Here is a 24,368-nt window from a genome sequence, read left to right as displayed (position 1 = left end):
ATTATAAGTGGCTTAAAGAAATTTGTTAACAATTTTTCCAGCCAAATGGTGCAAAATGAGGAAAGACAATAAATAATCCTGAAATGATCAATGTCGTGATGGTCTCCTGAAAAGGACAAGGACTAACTAATCCCATGCTCCTCACTTAATTACACTTAATCATAATTGTTTCCTAAACTTCTGGCATGATTTCAGAATACACGAACAAGGAAGTGTTTAAAGTAAGAAAGTATGCCATTCTAGGCCAGGCATGGTGGCTCACACCTGTAATCCCAGCACTTTGGGAGGCCCAGGCGGGCTGATTACTTGGGTCCAGGAGTTTTAAGACCAGACTGGCCAACATGGCAAAACCCTATCTCTACTAAAAATAAAAAAATTAGCCGGGCATGGTGGTGGGGGGCTGTAATCCTAGCTACTTGGGAGGCTGAGGCAGGGAGGATTGCTTGAACCCAGGAGGTGGAGGTTGCAGTGATTGCAGTGAGTCAAGATTCTGCCACTGTGCTCCAGCCTGGGCGACCAGAGCAAGACTCTGTAAGTATGCCATTCTTATGGTTTTCAGCATCGTTCTATTTCAGCTCTTTTTTTTTTTTTTTTTTTTTTTTTTTTTTTTTTTTTTTACATCATCCCTTCAAACTTTAGCACAAAAGTATTCTTGTCGTCATTATCTGGTTGATAATTGTTTATCTTTTTACTTATAGCCTATCTTCCACATACATATTGTACTGTACAATTTCGCTACAACAATGTTTACTAAAGAGTAGCTTTTAGTGTTAAGTGAACTAGAATTGTACCTTATTTTAATTTTTTTTTTTTTTTTTTTTTTTTTTTTTTTTTGAGACAGAGTCTCTCTCTGTCACCCAGGCTGGAGTGCAGTGGCATGATCTCGGCTCACTGCAACCTCTGCCTCCCAGGTTCAAGCAATTCTCCTGCCTCAGTCTCCCGAGTAGCTGGGACTACAGGTGTGCATCACCACGGCTGGGTAATTTTTGTATTTTTAGTAGAGACAGGGTTTCACCATGTTGGCCATGCTGATCTCGAGCTCCTGACCTCATGAGCCACCCGCCTCGGCCTCCCAAAGTGCTGGAATTACAGGCATGAGCCACCGCACCCGGCCTTCCGTATTTTAATATTTTGTGATTATATACATGAATCATATTATTTAGTAGAAAATCTATTACCAACGGGCTCTCCCTTTGAGGTGCTTATGCTCATCAGAGAAACTTTCAGAGCTGGAATGGACCTTAGAGAACCCCCAGTGCACCATTTCCTTGAGCGTCAGGGTGTGCTCCTTGGAATACTATCTCTGGACTATGACCAGTGAAAAGGAGTTACTTGATCAATTAAGTTTTGGAGACACATAGCATAGTCTGTTTCCTTCAGAGAGGTTTCCAATCTAAGTGAGTACACTTTAGGGCTCTGAGAAGCATTGTAGTAAGAAACCTGCTTACTTCCATCCAATGTTAACCCTCATCTTTGCATAACACTAACATTCTAGCAAACAAGATTTTTGATGAATACACTTTGGGAGATAAACTGATTTAGGCAATCTCCCTTTTTACTGATTAGGAAACCAAGGATTTGTGAGGGAAAGTGGCTTACCTAGGGTTGCTAGCTCCTTTGTAGCAGAGCTGCGATTATATGTCAATTTTTGTTGCTGGGTGCAATACACTTTGGAGTGTATAATTAGTGAAGTGTATGATATTGAGGATAACAACAGGACAAAGTGTCAGTGCATTTCTATTCTACCCCCTTTACTTCCCTTTTTATTTGCCACAGATTGCTTTCTCATGACATTTTTCTCTAAAGCAGTTACAATGAAATCTATCATATAATGCCTTTTGGTTCTTCAACTTTTCTCATCAATGTTATAGGTAATAAACTCTGATATGCCTCATGGTTATGTAATTTCCCTAATTCTTCATGTGGCTAGATACTTCTCACCCTTCAGATCCCAGCCTAAATGCTACCTCTTCAGTGAGACCTCCTCTAACCACTATAAGTTATCCTTTCCCCTCCCATACCAGTATGCTCAATTGCAGCCTTATGTTCCTTTCTTTTATGGCATTGCACAGTTGTATCTCAGCTGTTTTACTCACCATGTGCCCTCAACACAATGCCTGACCCATAGTTGATGCTCAATAAAAGTATTTAGTGAATAAATGAATGAGTAAAACAAGGAAACAAAACTCCCTGTTGACAGTTTCCAATAGATAAAAATGCCTCCCTTTACCTTCCTAGAACCCCTGAATTCTTTATAACTTTTCATTGGTTGGAGGATTCACTGGGTAATTTGTGGGATTCTTGATCCATCAATGTGACAAAAATTGCCTGCATATTCTACCCCTGGACCCATTTCTCTGCAAGTCAAATAATACCATTTATCCCCTCCATTAAATGAAGGATATGATACAATATCCCCAAAGAGAGCGTTTTAGGATTTCCAGAAATTTAGTGGGGAGATTTAGTGGAAACATTTGCCACGAAGGTAACAGACAAAAGACAGGCCCCCAGCACAGAATTAAGAGATACTTTGATCGATACGGTAGATTAGGTTATTATTCAAAAACATCCTCTTCCTCCTCTCAACCCCGGAGGATAAGTACATCTTCCAGTCCCTTGACTTTGAATGCAACCATGTGACTTACCTTGGCCAATGGGATAATAACAGATGTGATGTAAGCAGAGACATGAAATACGCTTGTGTAGTTGAGCTTGGTCTCTTGTGTCTCTGCTATCTCCACAAGAAGAGCTGCATCTTCAGCCTGGGATCCAGAATAAATATATGTAAGCAGATTTCAGCTTGTCCTTTAACAAGGAGCTAAGCCCAGATGGACATGCAGCCTGAAGTAGAACTGCTGGCCAAGCCAAACTCAGCCTAGATCAGCCAACCTCTTGCCAATCTGCAGATTAATGAATGACAATGAAAGATGTTCTTTAAAACACTGAGTCTGAGGTGGTTTTGTTTAATTTTTTTTTTCTTTACTAGCAATAGCTGACTGATACAATTGACTTCTGTTCAATCACCCTAATTTTACCAGGGTGTTTCAGGTATTTTGGGGTACTTCATTATGATCTGTTTGAGAAAACACTTGCCAATGTCTTTCTAATCTATGGAGAGACCCACTTTTGCTGTATGTTTTGATAAGACAGCTTATCAATTTAGTTGATGCCCAGGATTAGAGAGGTGGGATGGAGCTAAACTGATCTTTTTTTTTTTTTTTTTGACAGAGTCTCACTCTGTTGCCCAGGTTGGAGTATAGTGGCACGATCTTGGCTCACAGCAACCTCCGCCTCCTGGGTTCAAGCAATTCTCATGCCTCAGCCTCCTGAGTAGCTGGGATTACAGGCGCGTGCCACTATGTCCAGCTAAGTTTTATATTTTTAGTAGAGACGGGGTTTCACCATGTTGGCCAGGCTGGTATTGAACTCTTGAGCTCAAGAGACCCTCCTGCCTTGGCCTCCCAAAGTGCTGGGATTACAGGCATGAGTCACCGTGCCCGGCCTAAATTGATCTTGATAAGAAAGGGGAAGAAAGTTGAATGAAGATGGGAACAAGAAAGGAAGAAACTGGCAAATTGGCAGCTAGTTGTTGAAGAGGAACTTTGGGAGATAAATGCCTTCTGAGGATTTTGATTAGTTGTTTGCTGTTTGATGTTAACTTTTTCCTCCTCCTCACTACACAATCGTTAGTACTATTTACATTGTCCACTGCTGCTTTATAGAGTGTTTATCTTTTAATGTCATGTAGTTTGGATTTGTGGTTGACATGGGCAGTTCCATAGGCTATCCAAAGGCCTAGGTTTTTAACACCTAGGTTATAACTGTCAAACTATGAAAGCATTGGGGTGTATCTATACAATCTAGGAAGGGGGACCACTCGAGCATAGAAAATGGTTCTTCACAAACTAACAACAACATCGTAAGTGCTAGGTGCTCACAGGTGTTCATTGTTTTCCTTCCACTGACCACTTTTCCTCTCTTTTCTCTCTTCTGCCCAGATTTGAGTTAGTATTTGAGAGACACCATGAAGACTCCTCCTGCTCTTAACTAAATCTTAACCACTGGTCTGTCCTTGTACCTGAAACTCCAATATTAGCGGTTTATTCATTTGGATTCAGGCATAATGTGCTCTAAAATACAATTAATTAGTATATAGTGGGCACTTGATAAACATTTGCTCACTGAGTAAACACTTTAGTAGGAATTTGCTTATAAGAGTAGTGCATTAGATGGGCATTTTTTAATGGGGATAGAACACAATAGAATTATTTTATTTTGCTTTATTTCGTTTTGGATTATGAAATTAGTTGGGCATGGTAGCTCCTGCCTATAGTCCCAGCACTTTGGGAGACTGAGGCAGGAAGATCGCTTGAGCTCAGAAGTTTGAGACCAGCCTGGGCAACATAGTGAGACCCTGTCTCTACAAAATTATTTTAAACATTAGCTGGGCATGGTGGTACACACCTGTAGTTCCAGCTGCTGGGGAGGCTAAGGCAAGAGGATCGCTTGAACCCAGGAGGTTAAGGCCGCAGTAAGCCATGATCTCACCACTGTACTCCAGCCTGAGTGACGGAATGAGACCCTGTCTCAAAAAACAAAACAAAACAAAAAAGGGATTATAAACTATTTCAACCAGGTGCGGTGGCTCGAACCTGTAATCCCAGCACTTTGGGAGGCCAAGGCGGGAGGATCACTTGAGCTCAGCAGTTTAAGACCAGCCTGGGTAACATAGTGAGACCCTCTCTCTACAAAAAATAAAAAAAATAGCTGGGCTGAGGTGGGAGGAGTGCTTAAGCCAGGGATGTCAAGGCTACAGTGAGCCGTGGTTGTGTCACTGCACTCTAGCCTGGGTGACAGAGTGAGACCTCGTCTCAAAATAAAAAGAAAAAAAGAAAGAAAGAAAATGAAACATTTCAAACAGAAAAGTATAAAGAGTAACTTAATGAGCACCCATGATCCATAACCCAAAGTTAATAAAGCTAATGTCTTGCATTTTTGTGAAAAAATAAACCGTTATAGAGTTGTAGCCCCCCTTGTACTCTACCCTTCACTGATTGCATTGTTCTCCTCTTTCTCCTTAGGGGTAACCTATATCTTGTAGTTGATGTGTATGCTTCCTATGCATGTTAGTGTATTTAAAACCACATATTAACATATACTATATAATATTACAACATAATATGTGTAAATATATATGCAGATAATATATAATGTTGTTGTTGTTTTTGAAGTTTATGTATCATTGTTGATTCCCACATATCTAGATCTTTCATTTTACTTGCTGTCTTGTCTTACACTATATGACTATTAAACAATGTACTTAGTTCTCTTTTCATGAATGCTTAGATTGTCTCCTATTACAATACTGTGCAACATCCTTGAATATGCTACTTATTCATGTGTGCAAAAGTTTTCTAATATAAATGACTACAAGTGGAACTACTGGGCCTTAGGGAAGGTACCTCTTCAAATACACTAAATACTGCCAAATTGCACTCCCATGTCATGTCCCTAAGTATATTTCCACAGCTAGTGTATGAAATTCCTCTTTTCTCTGTTTTCTTGACAGTGTTCTGCATTATCAGTCTTCGCATTTTGCCAGAGGTGGAAATGGTACCTTGCTGTTTTAATGTGTATTATCTTGATAAGTATTGATATTGACCATATTTTCATATTTGTATTGGGAATTGGTATTTCCTCTTTTGTGAAATGCCTGTTGAAGTCTTTTACCCATTTTCCTGTTATTTCTCTTATAGATTTGTAGAAATTCATATATATTCTGGATCTCTACTTTTTGTCAGTCATATACAATGTAAATCCAATCAGAAGTTTGTTTTTTAATGTGTTTATGATGTATTTTGTAGTACAGAAGTTTTAAGTTTTCATGTAGTGAAAACTATCGACTTTTAAAGTTATAGCTTATGTGTTTGAGTTTTAAGGAAGCCTAAGCGTACTGAATACCTGAGAGAAAAGAGGACTAAATGGGCAAATGATGGAGAATGGAGACAAACTTCCCCTTCATTCTCCTTTTTCTCTCTTTCTTCTCCCATTATCTCTCCCCTTTTCTCCATCCTGAAATTAATGCCTCTATCAAAAAAATGAGGCTGCTTTCTGCTGTGATTTGTTCAATTTTACATCAAGATGTCTTTGTCTCTGGTCTGCTGGGCTGCTTTCTTCAATATCTTCTCATCTATTTCATATCACTAATAAATGGCAGTGGAGACAAGTGGTTTGTAACTTTAGGGATAAAAATGAATAAATACACCTCAGAAGTGAAATAATTGTGCCCAATGAGTTACTTCATATAATAAATAAGTAACAAGCAACATAGCTCATTTGGCGAATCTCTATTGTTTTTTAGTGAAGGAAGACTTTTTAAACAAACATTTTCTAAACCTTTATTACTTTAAATCACTACTGCAGCAACACAGTGCCATCTCCATCAACCTCCTCACAATCTAATCAAAATAATTGTAACCTGGGCAGGGGATCAGTGGAGGACTACGAAAACAGAAGAGCAATGTTGCAGCAAGCTTTTTCAGACTCCCACTAATTCTTCCTCATTGCCTCCACCCTCCACCACACATTGCAGCCTGAATTATTTAGTTACTGAAATCAATCCATTTTTCTCTGTTCAGTGGTTGGACAATAAAAGTAAGATTTACTGCAGCAAGTGAATAATAAAAAACGAATTAGCTGAAAACAAACAAAAAGCTGCTTACGTGGCAATCTTCTGTGTTAATCAAAACCTCGAGGACAGGTTGAGTGGATCAATAGTTGACTACAAGATGAAAAGAAGCAAAGCTTCCATGAGGGTGGGAGAAGAGGGAGATCTGGGGGTAAAAAAAGAAAGGCCTGAGGGCTGGGTTCATCAAAAGTGGCCAATGGCAGTTTCATCAGTCCTTTGGTGGGCCCTGGATGTTTGAGAAATGACAGTGTTTTCTATGCACACATCAAAGTTCAGCTTGATTGTCTCATATGGGGAAGAAGGCCATCTGTCAGTATTCTCCAAATAATCTACATAATTGACTTTCAAACAAGCCTGAAAGAAACGAGCATTTATCACCCTAATTGTGGCAGGCGTTGTGCGTGTCACTGCCATTTTATCAAGATAATGGTAAAAGGTGCCCGGGTTTCTTCTCTCCTGTCTTCTTCCAGATTTCTTTCAATTTGTATATTTAGTTACATGCTCCTTTGAGACCAAATTCAGAAAAATGCAAGATAGGCTGACTGGACCTAGAGCAGGGGGAAATTTTGCTTGCCTTTTGACAAACCCTGGATTCAGCCACCAGCCACCTGCCACCCTCCACCCTGCTCCTAGGGACTCAGCACTGTCATAGTTAGTAGAAGAGAAACACCAAAAATTTCTGTACAAGGATGGACTCCTGAGAAGCTCAATTCTGTAAACCTGGATCTCTTAAGTAGAAAAAGCAGGGCTTGAACTTCTCTTCAGGTTTTGGTGATGGGACAAGGAAGAGACATCCTCAGAACTAGCTTCTCTTGAGCTTCCAGCCCAAGCAAAATGGGCTAACTGGACCCCAGCACAAAGTGGAATACGTTAAGCGATGATGTCCTCATTCCTGTAGATCCAGGGTGGGACTGAGGGGGGTGCTGAGATTATCATGAAGTCCTCTCTTCTTCTTCTTCTTCTTTTTTTTTTTTTTTTTAACACAATTACGGTCAAAACTAGAAGAGATCCTCTCTTCTACAAATGAATCTAGCAACTCATATCTGTAGGAAATTGCTGCTCTACAAAACATATGTTTAAAAACGCATGTTGACTCTAGGATCTTCCCACAAATTCAAGATCCGGGACAATTCTGCCTTGAACAGACTTTTGTAATTTTCAAGGCAAAGGCCACTTTTTTCCTTTACCTTTCCAGATTCTGTGAACTGCGCTTCTTCATCAGGCTAGCTTTAGACATCCCCATCTTTCCTGTGTGTACATTGGGACAATAAAGACCTAGCATTGCCCAATATGTGGCAGGTAGGAGCAGAGAGCAAATTGCTAAACTGGGGTTAAGTCGAAACTATTTTTTTTAGAGGATTGTAGCCACAGAAGAAACAGAAGTATGTTTAGGTTTCCCAAGAATGTTTGAAAATGTGTGTTTGTCTGTCAGTAGCCAGATTTCTCTATAGATAGGTAAGTTAATCAGTAATCCTTTAAAGGGGTGGTAGAAAGTGAGGCAAGGCTCTTGTTAACGAATAAGCCATTGAGAACAAAAATACGAATGAAAACAGTAGTCACATATCTGAGAATCATTCTCCTTCCTTGTAATCTTGAACCAGTTTTTGGTCGTAGGTATGGTGTACATATTTGAGCATATACACATAATAGCTCTCTATAAACATGACAATTTTCTAGTATTGAAAGAGGGAAATATATAAGCTTGAGTCATGGGTATAAGACATTCTTTTTTACTTGTCCAGTTAAACTCCACTATTGAACTGTCTTTTCTGCTCTGTTTTCTCTCTGGTGCACACAGCATGTGGCGTTCTGTATTCTGATTAAAGAGTGGGATACAACAGCAGCATCTGGGCTGAATGGGGCAGGGAAAGTCCAACTGGTGCAACCAGTTATGATAGGCAGTGGAATTCAGCGACCTAGTAAGGAATTGAAGGTAAAACAAAAGCTGGGATAGGGAGGCAGATACATTTGTTTCCCTTGGTGTGGCTGTCTCTATGCTGTAGTTCTCACCCAGTATGTTACGGTACAGTGGTATCCTTGAAGCCTTCCCAGTTCCATGATGAAATTTTAATCATTATGTAGATTGTATTTATGCCACAATTGAGAGATCCTACTTTGAGAGTGATGTGTGCTGCATGAAAGTAGAGCCACGTATAGCCTGCTTGAGGAAGACATAATAGGCATAACATGTCAGCCTGGCATCAAGGAAAAATTGTGTGTGTGTGTTTTGAAACATAGGAAAATTTTTCTTGTGGAAAAAACAGTTTGACTCAAATTACTTAGGGTTGAAGGGCAGTCAAAGGAATATGTAACTATATGTATTTTTATAAACACAGTGTGATACTGAAATACTGTAGTGGGGATTGTATTGTATTTATTGATCACTTGTTTAATGCTGTTGTGAGTCCTTTAATCTCTTCAAGTGTGCTGCCCTGAATGAATGCTAGTTTGTCAGCCCAGATGCAAAAGAGTAAATACTATATGATTCCTTACATATGATGTTCAAGAATGGGCAAAAACCAATCCATAGTGATAGAGGAATTCACAACAGTGATTGTATGTGTACCTGGAAAGGACTGAAAAGAGACAATAGGAACTTTCTGGAGTGGTAGGAGCAGACTACAACTTGTTCCGAGCGGTAGTTACAGGGGTGTGTACATTTGTCATAACTCACCTAACTGAAAACCTAAAATCTGTGCATGCTATAGTATGTTAATGATCTCTCAATAAAAACTGGCAAATGCATTAAAAAAGAAATTCCCAGGTCACAGAAATGCTAAGAGGCACTCTTACTCTGGTTAATCCAAAGTTTGGCTACTTCAGTTTGGTGCTATTTGTGATGGGTTTGTTAGGAGTTCCACGAACAACTTTCTTTACATACAAAATTCACTTCAAACAGAAGGACATCTCCTTTCATTTCACAGTTGGCAGCATAACTTTTTGTTGTTGCTTTAAGTGATATATTTCCCAAAGTCAGGGTGATTCTGTCTTAAATGTTACCCCATGTGGAACTCACTTCCTCTACAAACCTTTGCTTCTAGTGCTTCTCAGCTGAATGCAGTGCCCTCAGGTCTAGTGAGTGTCTGCTTCATTAATTGTTTCTCCCTCCAGAAGGTCCACCTGTTTCTAATTTGTTGCTGTAAATCATCCAGCACCCAATACAGCCTGGTCCACAGGGCAAGGAGATCAGCCAATGTTTGTTAAATGAAGTGATCATTATATGAATAAAAAGCTATATGTTTAAATAACTAATTAATTAGGTCACATGTTGGTCTCTGCTTTCTAGGAGCTCACAAAAAGGACGTGGACTAGGTGGCTACTTACATGGTGTAATTTGACGTAGCTTGTAAGAGGCTACATCTTATCCTATGTATTACTCTTATTACCCTATTGCCTGTCTCTCTAACCTGTCTTGAGCTTCTCTATCATAAGTAAACTAGGCAACAAAAGTGGGGACACTTACTCCAGAAGGTCCCAGAAGAAGTACATCTATGCTAGTTTCCCGTAGTCTCTTTCATTCCTCTTCCATTACTGTTCCAGTATGGGTTGACAGTATGAACTACAGGAAATGAAAGAAGTTCTGGACTTCACATATATCCATTCAGTGTCTTAGCATGAAGTGGTGTTAAGGTGCTGAGCTAGAGACAGCAGGCCAAGGGAATAATTGGTCCCTTTGGGGTGGTGGAGTAGAGAACGTGCTTCAATGACAGGGACCCCATTTTGAACATTTGCAAGAGGCAAATTTAGAACAAAGAGAATACCTCAAAAGGTGTGGTGTGGATTTCTCAACATAGTTTTTTGGAAAAGTTCAAAGCCATGGCTAAGAAACGACATTGAGTTAATGAGGAGCATTTTCATGCTTAAAGAGCCTCAAATATCTCTAACCTGGGAGATTGACAAGTTACAAGTTGAAGGAAACCAGGTTCTTCTACATACCCCTCCAGTACACAAAGCTCTGAATACAATAAGTACTTGTTTTTGAGCTGGGTTGGTGAATGTTGAAGTGTTTTCTAATGTTGTTGTTGTTGTTGTTGTTTTTTAAAGTATGGCTACAGATTGCTGGAGCAGCCACTCTGTGGAAACCTAGGACCTTGAAGAATAGTTTACTCTTTAAGGCTATTATGAACTTATCCTCCTCATGAGTATCCGGGCTTTCAGCTCCATAAAACCTGCAATAACTGCCATTTTAAGACTTACACCTGGTCATAACACAAAAGATTGATTGGGGCTTCCATCCTATAGGGAGGGAAGACAGCACTTTAAGATGTATGGCCTCCCAATAGATTTTTCATGAGAAAAGCCAAAAATACTTCTTCCAGATTCATGCAGGCATATGTGGTCAGTGCCCAAGTCTGTAAATAACATACGCATTATTTAAAGCTTATATTCTGACCCTTTGAGTCTGCAGTATCCTTATTACAGCCAATACTGTGTTAGAAGGATGAACTATGCTTTTAAAAAATTAGATTGAAATGTTTTAGGGAAAAAAGTACTGCTCCCTTCCCTATATTCTTCCATTTGCTTATCTCTTCGCCCCACTCTCCACCCAGTTCAGGAAAGTTTCTCTTAAATCAGCCTGATACTTTCAAGACTAGCATGGCTGTTGACAGTTTTATGCAACTAATAAAGAAGATTAAAAAATAAACAAACTCTGCAACTTTCTGTATTCTGAAGTCCAATGCAGAGGAAAAAAAAAATCCTCTTGTGTGGGAAATGTAAAATGCCGCCTCGTTGGAGGGTGCTGGAAATATGATAGGAAAAAAAATGACTTCCATATATCTAAATGACATTTGAAAGAACAAAAATCAAGGGCTGTTAATGTAGCTAGATGTTGGGATTCAGGTAATATGTCCTGTAATTCATTCTGACTGACAATTGTGAGGAGAAATCAGAGTACGGCTGACCAAAATACCATCCTTTGAAAAAAAAATAATCAGCAATGGGACTTCAAAACTGATTCCTCACATATCAACCTGATCTCCCCGAAGGGACTCCTTTCCAGCTAAATGCTGAATTGAATTCCGTACATCACATTTCTTGGTAGAGATTTAGTGCTTTAATTATATTTTTTATGTGTCACAGAACTGTAAATATAAATTATCCTTTTGTTTTCTCTATCTTTAAGGAAGAGCTTAGAAAAATAATAATAATTAAAGGTGTATGTGATTCTTCTTTAAGTCTTCTCATTACTCATGTGGAGGGTACAATGCAAACTGTATTTGTGGCTGCAGAACATTCTGGCCATACCTCCAGGACATCTTAGCAATGACTGGCAAGTCTAAAAGTCATTTGATCAGCTATTTGTTTTGCTTACAGAGATGATGATTGTTTTGATATTTTTCTGTTTCTTCCTGAAATGCTTTGAACTGAGCATTCATTTCTGTATCACACAGATAGATGTTGCTCAGCTGCAGCATGGGTTGAAGGAAAATCACTGTGAATATTTTTTTAATTTCTAAAATATTTCAGTTGGAACATTGTGGCTCAGACTCCAAAAATCTTTTTGACCCAAAAGTTGAAATCAATAATATAGGATAATATAGGCAGAGTTAATAATCTAACAGAACTATCTGGACATGTCTTTGCATATTAATGCCTCATGGAGTGGAGTGAGATATTTTTAAATCCATTGGCCATTTTAAAGAATCCTCCAATTATATCATGTCAACAGTTGTTTCTCCTACCTATATACAGAGCTACTGGTAATGATGAAGCTTGCTAGAAAGCTGTGCTACCAAAAGACCAACATCCCAGCTTGCATCTGGCTTTGTAGAACATGCCAACAATGCTTAATGTAATGGGTCACATCTGTCAAGTAGGAGTACAAATTGTACCTGTAATGCCCTGTAATTAGTAACCCTCAAATGGCTCCAGCTGCTATTTCCCTGAACATTTGCCTTGGTAACATCTCATAGGAAATATGACTTAGAATGAAGAGTATTTAGGTCCAAAGGACACTGTAGTGAAATAGGAACATTTTCTTCTAATCGAAAAAAATCCCTTTTTTTTCTGTCACTCTCACCAAGTTTACTAGAAGGTCTTTCATCCAGAGACCAGTATGGGATATGCTTCAGCTTGCTGAGGAGAGATTTGGCTGTTGACTTTGTTTCAGAGCAAAATTCTCCCACGAATCATGAGAAAAGTAAATATGTCTGTTTTCTGTGTGTTAGGGTGATTTGAGAATGAATGTGAGTCTGTAACTGGAGACTTCCTACTGAGAAGTTGACCTTTTGCTTGTAAAGGAGACTTGCTATTTGGTTGGCTCATGGGTAAATCTGCAAATGCTGGCATGCTGGGTTGTGTTTGCAGATCAGAATCCATTACTTGCTGAGACCTAAGATGCAATATGGAAAATGTAGGTTTAAAAAATTATTTCACTAGTTTGACTTTCAGTACACTCTTTTCTGAATTTATTCAAGTGAGTTTCCAGTGAAAATTCACCATCTCATAAATGACTATCTAATAAAAATGAACTAAAACCAGACCCTTAACTTATACCATTCAATAAAAATTTGCTAGGAGGATTAAAATTAAAATATGAAAATGAAACTATAAAATGATGAAAAGAAAATATAGGTATTTATTTTATTTATATGCTCTTATAGTAGCAACATATTTGTAAGCATAACTGCAAAGGTATAAATCAGGGAGGAAAAGATTGAGTTGATGCTGCAGAAAGAAACAAACGTATTAAACACTTATTGTATGTTAAAAATTCATGATAAATAGAAATGAAAGGAAAATAGCAAATGAGAAAATGTTTGCAGCAGATATTAAGTATAATTGGTCTACTTAAACAGTTCTTACAAGTTAATTTTAAAAAGATGGAAACTCGAATAGGAAAATGGACAAAGAACATAAATATGTAAATCACAAAGGAAGAAACAAAAATGGCCAATAAATAAATGAAGAAATATTTATTTTCATTAGCAATCAAACAAATACAAACTAAATCCATCCATCACATTGGCAAATTTACAAAAGATTGATAATAACCTATGTTAACAAAGGTTTGAGGAAACAGAACTTTCATATACTGGAGTCAGAATGCAAATAGGTAAATCTCTTTATGGAGTAATATGAAAATATGTATCTACACCTACCAAAATATGCAATTCTACTTGTAGGAAGTTACCTTCAGGAAATAATTAGAAATGTGTGGAAAGCAGTGGTCATAAAAATGTTCATTGTACCGCTGTTTTTAATGGTTTAGAAAAATTTATAAGAAAAAGACAGTAATAGATTGGTTAAATAAAGTATCTATACTTGTAGATTGAAAGATTATGGAGTCTTGTAAAATCATGTTGTAATAGAATATTTTTGACCTGAAAAAGCAACCACAATCTGCACTGTGTTTAAAAAAATGGAAACACCATGCACAGTGGTTCACACCTGTAATCCCAGCACTTTGGGAGGCCAAGGTAGGAGAACTGCTTGAGCTCAGGCATTCCAGGGCAGCTTGGGCAACAAAATGAGGCCCTGTCTCTACAAAGAATAAAAAATTAGCCAGTTGTGCTGGTGCATACCTGTCATCCCAGCTACTTGGGAGGCTGAGGTAGGAGGATCACTGGAGCCAGTGAGGTTGAGGCTGCAGTGAGCTGTCATCATGCTACTGCACTCCAGCCTGGGCAACAGAGCAAGACTCTTTCTAAAAAATAAGTAAATAAATAAAATTAAAAAATAAAAGCAATTTACAAAATGGTAAATAGAATAAGATACTGTATTTTATACACATACACACACACTAAGAGAGAGTGATTGAGACACAGACATGGACAATTATAGACAAAGATGTAGAGAAGACTAGAAGTAAATATTTCAAAATAGTGTCTTGGGGTGAGAGATAACAGGTATGTGACTTTTTTTTCTTTTCCCTTGAGATGTATTACTTTTGAGATTGTGAAATAGAAACAATAAGAATTACCTATTAAAAAGACACATCAGGCTGGGCACCGTGGCTCACGCCTATAATCCCAGCACTTTGGGAGGCTGAGGTGGGTGGATCACTTGAGGTCAAGAGTTCGAGACCAGCTCAACATGGTGAAACCCCCTCTCTACTAAAAATACAAAAATTAGCTGGGCATGGTGGCACGTGCCTGTAATCCCAGCTACTCAGGAGGCTGAGGTGGGAGGATCACTTGAACCCAGGAGGTGGAGGTTTCAGTGAGCCAAGATCGTGCCGTTGCATTCCAACCTGGGTGACAGAGTGGGACTCCATCTCAAAAAAAGAAGACACATCAGCCCAGTTAGGGATAAGTATTGGCACTGATGGCCTTGCCTTTGGAGCCTCACTGCCAACTTTTTCCGTCCTTCTTTCCTTTTCTTTCTTTATTTAGATAGAGCCTTGCTCTGTTGCCAGGTTGGAGTGCAGTTGCACAATCCTAGCTCACTGCAACCTCCGCCTTCTGGGTTCAAGCGATTCTCATGCCTCAGCCTCCCGAGTAGCTGGGATTACAGGCATGCGCCACCATGCCCAGCTATTATTTTTTGTATTTTTAGTAGAGACGGGGTTTCACCATGTTGGCCAGGATGGTCTCGGTCTCCTGACCTCATGATCCGCCCGCCTCGGCCTCCCAAAGTGCTGGGATTTACAGGCATGAGCCACCGCGCCCGGCCTCCTTTCTTTAAGTCATCATGTCCTACAGACTTCCAGAGTCCTTAGTGTTTTCATTCACTCATCCATTCATTCCTCCATTCAGCAAACATTTCTTGCTTTGTACCATGTGCCAGGCTGAGTACTTGACCCCGGCCAATGCTCCATTCTGTAAACATTTCCTAGTTGTTTCTTGTCTATACTTATTTATCAGTCTGGGGGTCTTTCCCTCAGACCCTGTTAGGTGAATGACTAGTACATTTTTCTAACAAGTTCTCTCTGTGTTAAGTAGATGATCTTAGTATGCTACTTGAAGTTTAAGGGGGACTTTAACTGTCTTAACTTAAAATAGTAAGTGTGTGAAAATTGTAGGCAACTTTATGTAGATATATGCCTGCCAGATAATATCACTCTTTCCTTCTCACACATATTCTAACTGGGCAGCATGCCTCCAACTGTGTTCCACCCTACAAGGCCTGGGCTCCCCATGTTAAGATTAGTTCTCTAATTTGGCAGCTTAAAACAACACAAATGTATTATCTTACAGTTCTGGAGGTTAGAGTTCCAGAATGAATTTCACTGGGCTAAAATCAAGGTGCGGGTAGGGCTGTTTTGTTTTTTTGTTGTTTGTTTGTTTTTGTTTTTTTTTTTTTTTTTTTTTTTTGAGGCTTTAGAAGATAATCCACTTATTTGCCTCTTTCAGCTTCTGAAGGATCCTTCATCGCTTGGCTTATGGCCCTCTTCATCCATCTTCAAAGCCAGGAACATTGCATTTACCTGAACATTCTTCCATAGTCTCATCTTCCTCTAGCCATAGCCGGGAAATGTTCTTCACTTTGAAGAAACCATATGGGTTGAATTGTGGCCCCTCAAAAGGTATGTCCACATCCTAATTCCCAGGCCTTATGAATGTTACATTGCTTGGAAAAAGGTTCTTTGCAGATGTAATTATACATATTGAGGTGAGAAGATTATCTCAGATTATCGGGGTGGACTCTATATCCAATAAAATGTGTGCTTATAAAAGAAAAGCCGATAGAGTTTTGAGATGGGAGAGGAAAAGACGCAGAGAAGAGGAGGCAATGTGATCATAGAGGCAGAGATTGGAGTAATGCAGCTACAAATCAAGGGACACCCGCAGCCACCAGAAGCTGGAAAAGGCAAGGACAGAGGTCCTCGGGAGCCTCCAGAGGAAGTGCAGCCCTGCTGACACCTTGATTACAGACTTGTAGCCACCACAAACATAGCCTCAGGCTGTCTTTAATATTTTGCTTCCATCCTTACTTAATTATCTTGGATCTGTATCCTGGATGTCAATGTGGAATAATAGAAAGCACACACACGTAGAGTCAGGCAGACCTCTGCTTAATCTCTTGCTCTTTATTTATTCCCTGTGTATTCCTGGGCAGTTAATTTAACCTCTATGAGCTTATTTTCTCATCTTTAAGATGTGGGTAATCATATGCACTCCACAGAGTCATTGTGAAGATTAAACTAGATAACATATATAACATGCCTGGTACATAGGAGGCATTTGATGAATGTTGCCTTCCTTTTCCTATCACCCTATAATCTGTGAACCAGTAGTACTCTATAGTCTTGAAGTAGATGGTCTGGTAGAGCAGATATTTTTGTATAGGGACTTTCTAATTTTCCTTCAAATCTCAATGTGTAGGTAGCTTTCTTTTGTTTTTTAAATTTCCCTTTATCTATATGAAGGCATGGATGACACATAAAAATTGTATATAACCACTGTGTAGATAACTTTCTAACCTGATTATACATAAGATTTCCCCTGATAACATTGCATTTTATTTTGAACTATGATTATACCTACACAACATTAAAGTTTCTGGTTGAAAAGGGGAAAGTCCTACCAAAATGGCTGTTTAGGAAAACACACTATAACAAATGAACAAATATTTGTACATACTATATGTTAAGTGTTGTAGACATTAGGGAATGAGATTAACATAGTACTTATGCTTATGGAGTGAGGAAGACTGACCAGTAACTAAACAACTCTAGCACAGTTGTCTCTTGGTATCTATGGGGTATTGACTCCAGGACCCTTGTGGATACCAAAATCCAAGGATGCTCAAGCTCCTGATACAAAATGATGCAGCATTTGCATATAACCTATGTATATCCTCCAGTATACTTTAAATCATTTTTAGATTACTTATACCAAATGCAATGTAAGTCATCACTAGATTACTTATAATATACCTAATGCAACTTAATTTGAAGGCTCATTTCCATCAGGCTTCAAATGTACTGTAATCATTTGTATTATTTTAAAAAGTCAATTTTCCTGTCTCCTGTTACAGCAAAAACTTGTTAAAAGAATTGTCTCTACTTGCTGTCACTATTGTCTCTTCTCTTATTGTTTCTTGAATCCACTCCAGTCACACGTACACCCCTACCACTTCACTGAAATGAAGCAAGGTAAAAACTATATAAATAGTCATTATACTCATTGTTTAAGGAATAATGACAAGAAAAAAAAAAAAGTCTGTACATGTGCAGTACAGATGCGACTATCATAGACCTAACTACATTTTCAATTTGTGGTTGGTTGAATCCATGGATACAGAGGGTATAGTGTGATTGGTGCCATGGTGTGCACAAACACAAGGGGTGCTTAACAGGAAATAAGGACTCCCTGGAGTAAGTAAAGTCTAAGTTGAGATTTAAATGGGGAATGGAAGTTAGCTATGTAGAGTCCCTCTTACCTTCCACAAATAAAGAAAGGGAGAAAAATATAAAGGAAAAATTGTTTTAACAAATTTAATTAGTGTAAACATTAAGTTTAAAATTCTGGGTATTTAAACAGAGCCGTTCTTGTTTTCGTTTCCATTGAAAAAAATGTTTGGATATAGTTGCACTACTGAGATGGGAATGAATGGCCCATTGATAAAATTCTTTCAAGTCACTTGGAGGAAAAAAATTCTTTCAAGTCACTTGGAGGAAAAGAGGGCTTTTATTACATTTTGCACAGATGTCCCCAGCCAGCAGGTAGGGCCATTAGTCAAGATGTAAATACTATATCACAAATGTTCCTGAATACAAACCCCTGATTGAGGAAAGAGGGTAGATTTGGACCAAGTTGTGTTCATGGTAGGATGTTGGGTAGGGAATGGTGTCAAATAGAAGATGTAGTTGCTGGTTTCTAGGAATAATAATAATCCCAAAAATATGTTGTGCATTAATTTATGTGCCAAATACTGTTCTAAGCACTTTTTTTGCATTAACTAATTTAATTCTTCCAATGATTCTGTGAGGTAGGTAATACTACTATTCTTACTTTACAGATAGTAAAGACAGACTTACAGACAGACTTTACTACAGTCAGCAAGTGATAGAGCTGGGATCCAAGTCAAGACAAGTTGACTTGAAAACCTGTGCTGTTAACTCCTACAGTCAGTACTTTCCCCCTTGGGGAAATAAGGGCTTTGTGGAAATGTAGACACAGAAATGACATATGAGAAGAGAAAACAGAAGCAAATATCAGCATGACTATATGGCCATATATCCATTAAGTGCCAAGAGATAGGTTGAGTGATTAGAGTTACTGAACCTGGGGTTGTGATGGGGTGGGGATTACTTCGTCAGGAAGGTCTACAGAAAAATAAATCTTAGGCCGGGTGCAGTGGCTCACGCCTGTAAGCCCAGCACTTTGGGAGGCCGAGGAGGGCAGATTACCTGAAGTTGGGAGTTCGAGACCAGCCTGACCAACATGGAGAAACCCCGCCTCTACTGAAAATACAAAATTAGCCAGGCATGGTGGTGTATGCCTGTAATCCCAGCTACTCTGGAGGCTGAGGCAGAAGAATCGCTTGAACCCAGGAGGTGAAGGTTGCGGTAAGCCGAGATTGCGCCATTGCACTCCAGCCTGGCCAACAAGAGCGAAACTCCATCTCAAAAAATAAATAAATAAAATAAATAAATCTTAATCCGTGTTTTGTTAAGAGAGGAATGTAATTATAATACTACTAGTTAACATTTTTTGAGCCCCTACTATGTGCCAATAAATGTTTTAGATAATATCTAACTCAATAGTCAAAACAACCTGAGGCAGGTACTATTATATTTCTATTTTTAGATGCGGAAACTAAGACACAGAGAAGATAATTTTCCCAAAGTGTCTGAGCTCAAAAGGGGTGGGGCCAGGTTTTGAACCAAGGCAGCCTGACTCTTTCTTAAATATATTGACTTGCTCCGGTAATTCTTCCCTCTCTCTTGTGTCAACAATTTTTCTGTCTTCATGGAATCATTCCTATCCGCCTTCAAATGTGCTGTAATCATTTATGTTATTTTAAAAAGTCAATTTTCCTGTCTCCCTTTACAGCAAAAACTCATTAAAAGAATTATCTCTACTTATTATCTTTCTTCCCATTGTTTCTTGAATCCACTCCAGTCAGACTCACACTCCTACCACTTCGCTGAAACTGCTCTTGTCAAGGTCACCAGTGACCTCACCATAGCTAAATGTCACAGTCAATTCTCAGCTCTCATCTTACTTGACCTTTTAGCATCATTTTCTATAACAGATCCTTCCTTTGTCTTCCAGGACATTATCCCTGCTTTTTTTGTTTTTTTGTTTTTCCTATTTCCCTAGCTGCTCCAGTTTCCTTCTGTGGGTTCTTCGTATTTCCAACTTCTTAATGTCAGAGTCCTAGACTGCTTCTCACTTCTATTCATAATCACTCCCTCAGTGATATCATTCTGTCTTGTGACGTTAAATACCACCTACGTGCTGTTGAATTCCCAAATTTATATCTGCAGTCCAGATCTCTCTTCCAAACTCCAGATTTGTATATCCAACTGACTACTTGTCATTCCATTTGGATGTCTAATAGGAATCTGAAATTTAATATGTCCAAAACCAAACTGCTGATATTTTCCCCACAATCTGATCTTTTCATTGTCTGGCTCATTTCAATTAATGGTCATGCAATATTATAGCTGCTTAGGTCAAAAACTTTGGCATCACCTTTGACTCTTCCCTTTTTCTCATTCCCTCACCTCAGTCTAAATTCAATCTTAATGATTTCATCTTCAAAATATATTTGGACTCTAACCACTTTTTACCAACTTTACTGCAATCATTGTGGCATGCTTGGATTATTGCAACAGCCTCTTAATGGGTCTCCCTGATTTCACCCTTAACCTTCTAACCCACAACAGCCTGAGTGATCTTGTTAAAGCCTAAGTCAGAGCATGCCACCTTTCTTATCATAATTCTGCAATGGCTCCTCATCTCATTTGAAGCAAAAGCTAACATCTGTACGATGGCCTATGGCCCTACCCCAGTGGTTTTTAATCATTACTATATATTAGAATCAGCTGGAGAACTTTTCAAAAAAATCTGGTCCTCACTCCCAAATAAAATGAAGCCATATCTCCAGGAGTGATAATATGTGGTATGGCCCAGATATCTGCAGTTTTTCATAGTTCCTCAGGTAATTCTGAGAATCAGAAAGGGTTGAGAGTTCCTGACTTCATTATGCCTTGATCTTCTACTACTCACTATCCCTGGCTTATTTCTATTCCAATCACATTGGCCTGCTTGCTGGAGGATGCCAGGCATGCTCTTTCCTCAGAGTCTTGGCACTAGCTGCTCCCTCTGCCTAGTATGTCCATCCCCAGTTCCCATGATGGCTCACTCCCTCACCTTCAAGTCTTTGCACAAAAGTGGCTTCTCTATGAAGCCTTTCCCGGTTGCCATTTCAAAGTGCATTAATCTTTTCTGCTTTATGTTCATCTATAGCCTTATCATCCTTATCATCTTAAATATTACGGTTTTACTTCTTTTAGTGCATATCTCCCCTAGCTAGAATGTAAACGAGCTCTCTGTGGGCAGGGATTGATCTGTTTTACTTACTGCCATATCTCCAGTGCCTGGTGCATAGTATCCATTCAGTAAATAAATGTTGAGCAAATGAATTATTTGACAAAATAACACATAATAAAGCAAGATTAGGGTAACAAGTCATCCAAGTAAAATGAAGAGCAGAGGAAAATCCAGGTAAGTAGTTAAGTCTATTTGCCTTTAGTTCAAGGGCAAAGAGGTGTCCACAAACTAAGTCTATATGCTCACTAATGAAATTTGAGATTGATTTTCAAGCTAGTTGAGAGGTCATCGCATTTTTTAAGTCCATTAACCTCTTTGTTAGTGAGGCTTATGGAAGTCTTTTCAGAATAATATTTTTAAATAAATAAAATGAAATCCATAGAATTAAAAGGAGACCAATTATTTTGAAATATAGTTAGAATAATTTTTAAAGGTTGTAACATAATAATATATGTGCCTCTATATTAGTATGTTAAAATCAGAGGTCAACAAACTTTTTCTCTAAAGGGTTAGATAATCAATGTTTTTAGCTTTGTGGGCAATATAGTCTCTTGGAACTACTCAACTCTGCCATTGTAGCATGAAAGCAGCCAAAGATAAAATATATACGTGAATTAGTATGACTGTCTTCCGATAAAACTTGAGCTACAAAAGCAGGCAGCGGGCAGTTTTCCAAATAATAAGGTCTACTGATTAGTCTAATAACTATGATGATTTTGAAGTGGCAGTGATCCTAAACGATATTTTGAGATACCTATTAATACAACACCTGTAATGTGATATAAAAAATTTTGTGATTTTTGTTGGTGACAGTCACAGGTGCTGCTAATATTCACTATAATTTATACACTCATAGTTGAAGGAAACACTAAGTTATAGTTAAAAGTCAGTAAAATAAAGATGTAATTTTTCCCATCCAAATTCACAGACCCCCTAAATTCTATTCATGGACCCCAGTGTAAGAACCCCTGAGCTAGGAGTCTTGATTAACAGTTCAAAATACACATATTAACAACAGAATAAGATTTAACTCAGAATGAATGAAAATCCCTTCTTAGTTGAGTAAGTTTAGAATAGACCCAGATCCTGGTCACATATAGCTTTGTGGTGGTTGTATCAGCTGATGGCAAGAATTGATCTCCACAATATCTCACAGCCCCTAGTAAAGGGTGTCAGGAGCAGCTACTAAATAGAAACAAGCCTAGAAGGAAGTGAAGAGGACTGAATTTGATTGTTTGAAGTGCAGAGAAGGAATGAGCAGGCAGGGATCTTCCATCAGTTTTAAAATTCTGAGGAAGTTGCACAAACTTATCGAATTGTCAAGATTTGCAGGCATTGATGAGCCTGGCTCTGTACATACATACAATGAAAAGGAGTATTATTAAGGGAAGCAGTGGAAGGCCCATGAACTTTTCTGGAAAATGGCAGATCCCTTCTCTATAATTCCAACATTACCCAGAAGCCTCCAACTTCTTAGAATTCCTAGTTTAAAACTGCAAATATGCCAGCAATAACTTTCAAACACCACAATTTCCGCTAATATTGCTTCATACCCAATTCGGCTTTATAGTGCAGTTCCAATGTAATTGTAGCTACTACATTGATTGGGTCAGAGAATCTATGTGGATTTCTAACCAGATCCAAGCAAGAACTTTTTCAGGACCCAGAAACTTATTGCCCTTTAGAGTGGTAGTTAAGCGAAAAAGAAAAAACCTAGTATTTTGAATTTATGGCAATAATAGAAAAATTGCTAGCTGCTTTTGATGAAGGAGTTTAAAGTGAATACAACACTGCATATATTGACTTCATATTTCAGTGCACATTCAGATTTATTGATTAGAGAAGGACGGACTCAAACCAAGATTGATTTGATAGAAATCACAGTCTGCTTATTTATCATGTGGAGAAAATTTACACATCTACCTAAGCATAGGGGTATTAGTTATTGACTCTGAATTAAGACTTGGCTGAGTGTCAAGTTTCCACTGGCAGTCCATAGACCCCTTTCGAGAAAATTCTTGTTTGCATTTGAGCAAGAAACCATGAAAGGAACATTTTGGTTGTTTAAACACCCAAAAGTACTTTGAAAAATCAAAATATAGTACAATGTTGTTAACTGGTATTTGTGGTGATACTAAGATTGTTGGCTGAATGAAGTTTTCTTTTATTCTATTTATAAAGAAAGCAAATGAAGAATAATGTTAACAAGAGGACAACATTTCAAGCACTTTAGTTATACTCATTTATAAGTAAATATTAGTATACCAATTAGAAATCATTCTCTAATAAGGCAGGATGTTAAATAGTCTCGGAACAGCCATTCAAAAGTAGTCTCTTAAGTAACTGTACTTAGAAGTACTTGGTTAAATTAGCAGTAACTTAGCTAATATTTGTGAAGTATTAGATTATGCCAGAATGTGCTATATATTTTTCACAGATAGTCTTTTAAAACCTTTAAAAAATCCCTAATAGGTAGGTATTGGTATTGTTCTCATTTTACGTTTGAGAAAACTGAGTTTCAGAGAGGCTAAGTGACTTGCCAGCAGTCTCACAGACAATACATAGAGATGGAATAAAACTGGTTCCACTGGGTTCTTCAATTTGCGAGTTCTTGAGTCAATTATTCCCCCCTCACAGTGAGGAGGGAGTAGGGAAATCGGAAAGAGAAAGAGTAGATTAATAATATTTAACTGAAAATCCTAAATTTCGCATCTTTCAGGAATTAATCACTCAGGGCACTGGTTCCTAACTACAAACCAAGTGGCATTAGATTTTGGAAGAAAAGGCTTAACCCAGTTTGCTACTGGTTATTTTCCTTCAGTACAACTGCATTGCAAGGGAAATAGCTGCTCACAAGTGTTAAGGGCCTTATTACTGTTCAAATGCCCTTTTAATACTCTTTATGCTGGCAAGGGTACATTACAGATGAAATACAGGAGAGGAATAATTCAAACTCCTTGGATGGTGGCATTTTGTAAACCTCAAAGCCATAGTACAAATCTCTCTCAAACCTCTGGAAATCCATCTTCATAGCATAGAGTAGGTGGGAAGGGGCTTGCAAATCCTCTTCAACCTGACAGCTCAAAAACCTAACTTGTTTTCTGATTCCTCAGCTGTGACAGTCGGTGGTGGTGTATTTTTCACTTCAGAAGCCAAGAACTTTTGCTAAAATATGAAGGCCAGAGCAGCTGGGCTTTAATGCTAGATTCTGCACAGGGAAGACAAAGGAA

This window comes from Rhinopithecus roxellana, chromosome 7 (assembly GCF_007565055.1).
Source record: "Rhinopithecus roxellana isolate Shanxi Qingling chromosome 7, ASM756505v1, whole genome shotgun sequence".
Taxonomy (NCBI): domain Eukaryota; kingdom Metazoa; phylum Chordata; class Mammalia; order Primates; family Cercopithecidae; genus Rhinopithecus; species Rhinopithecus roxellana.
This window is presented reverse-complemented; position numbering follows the sequence as displayed.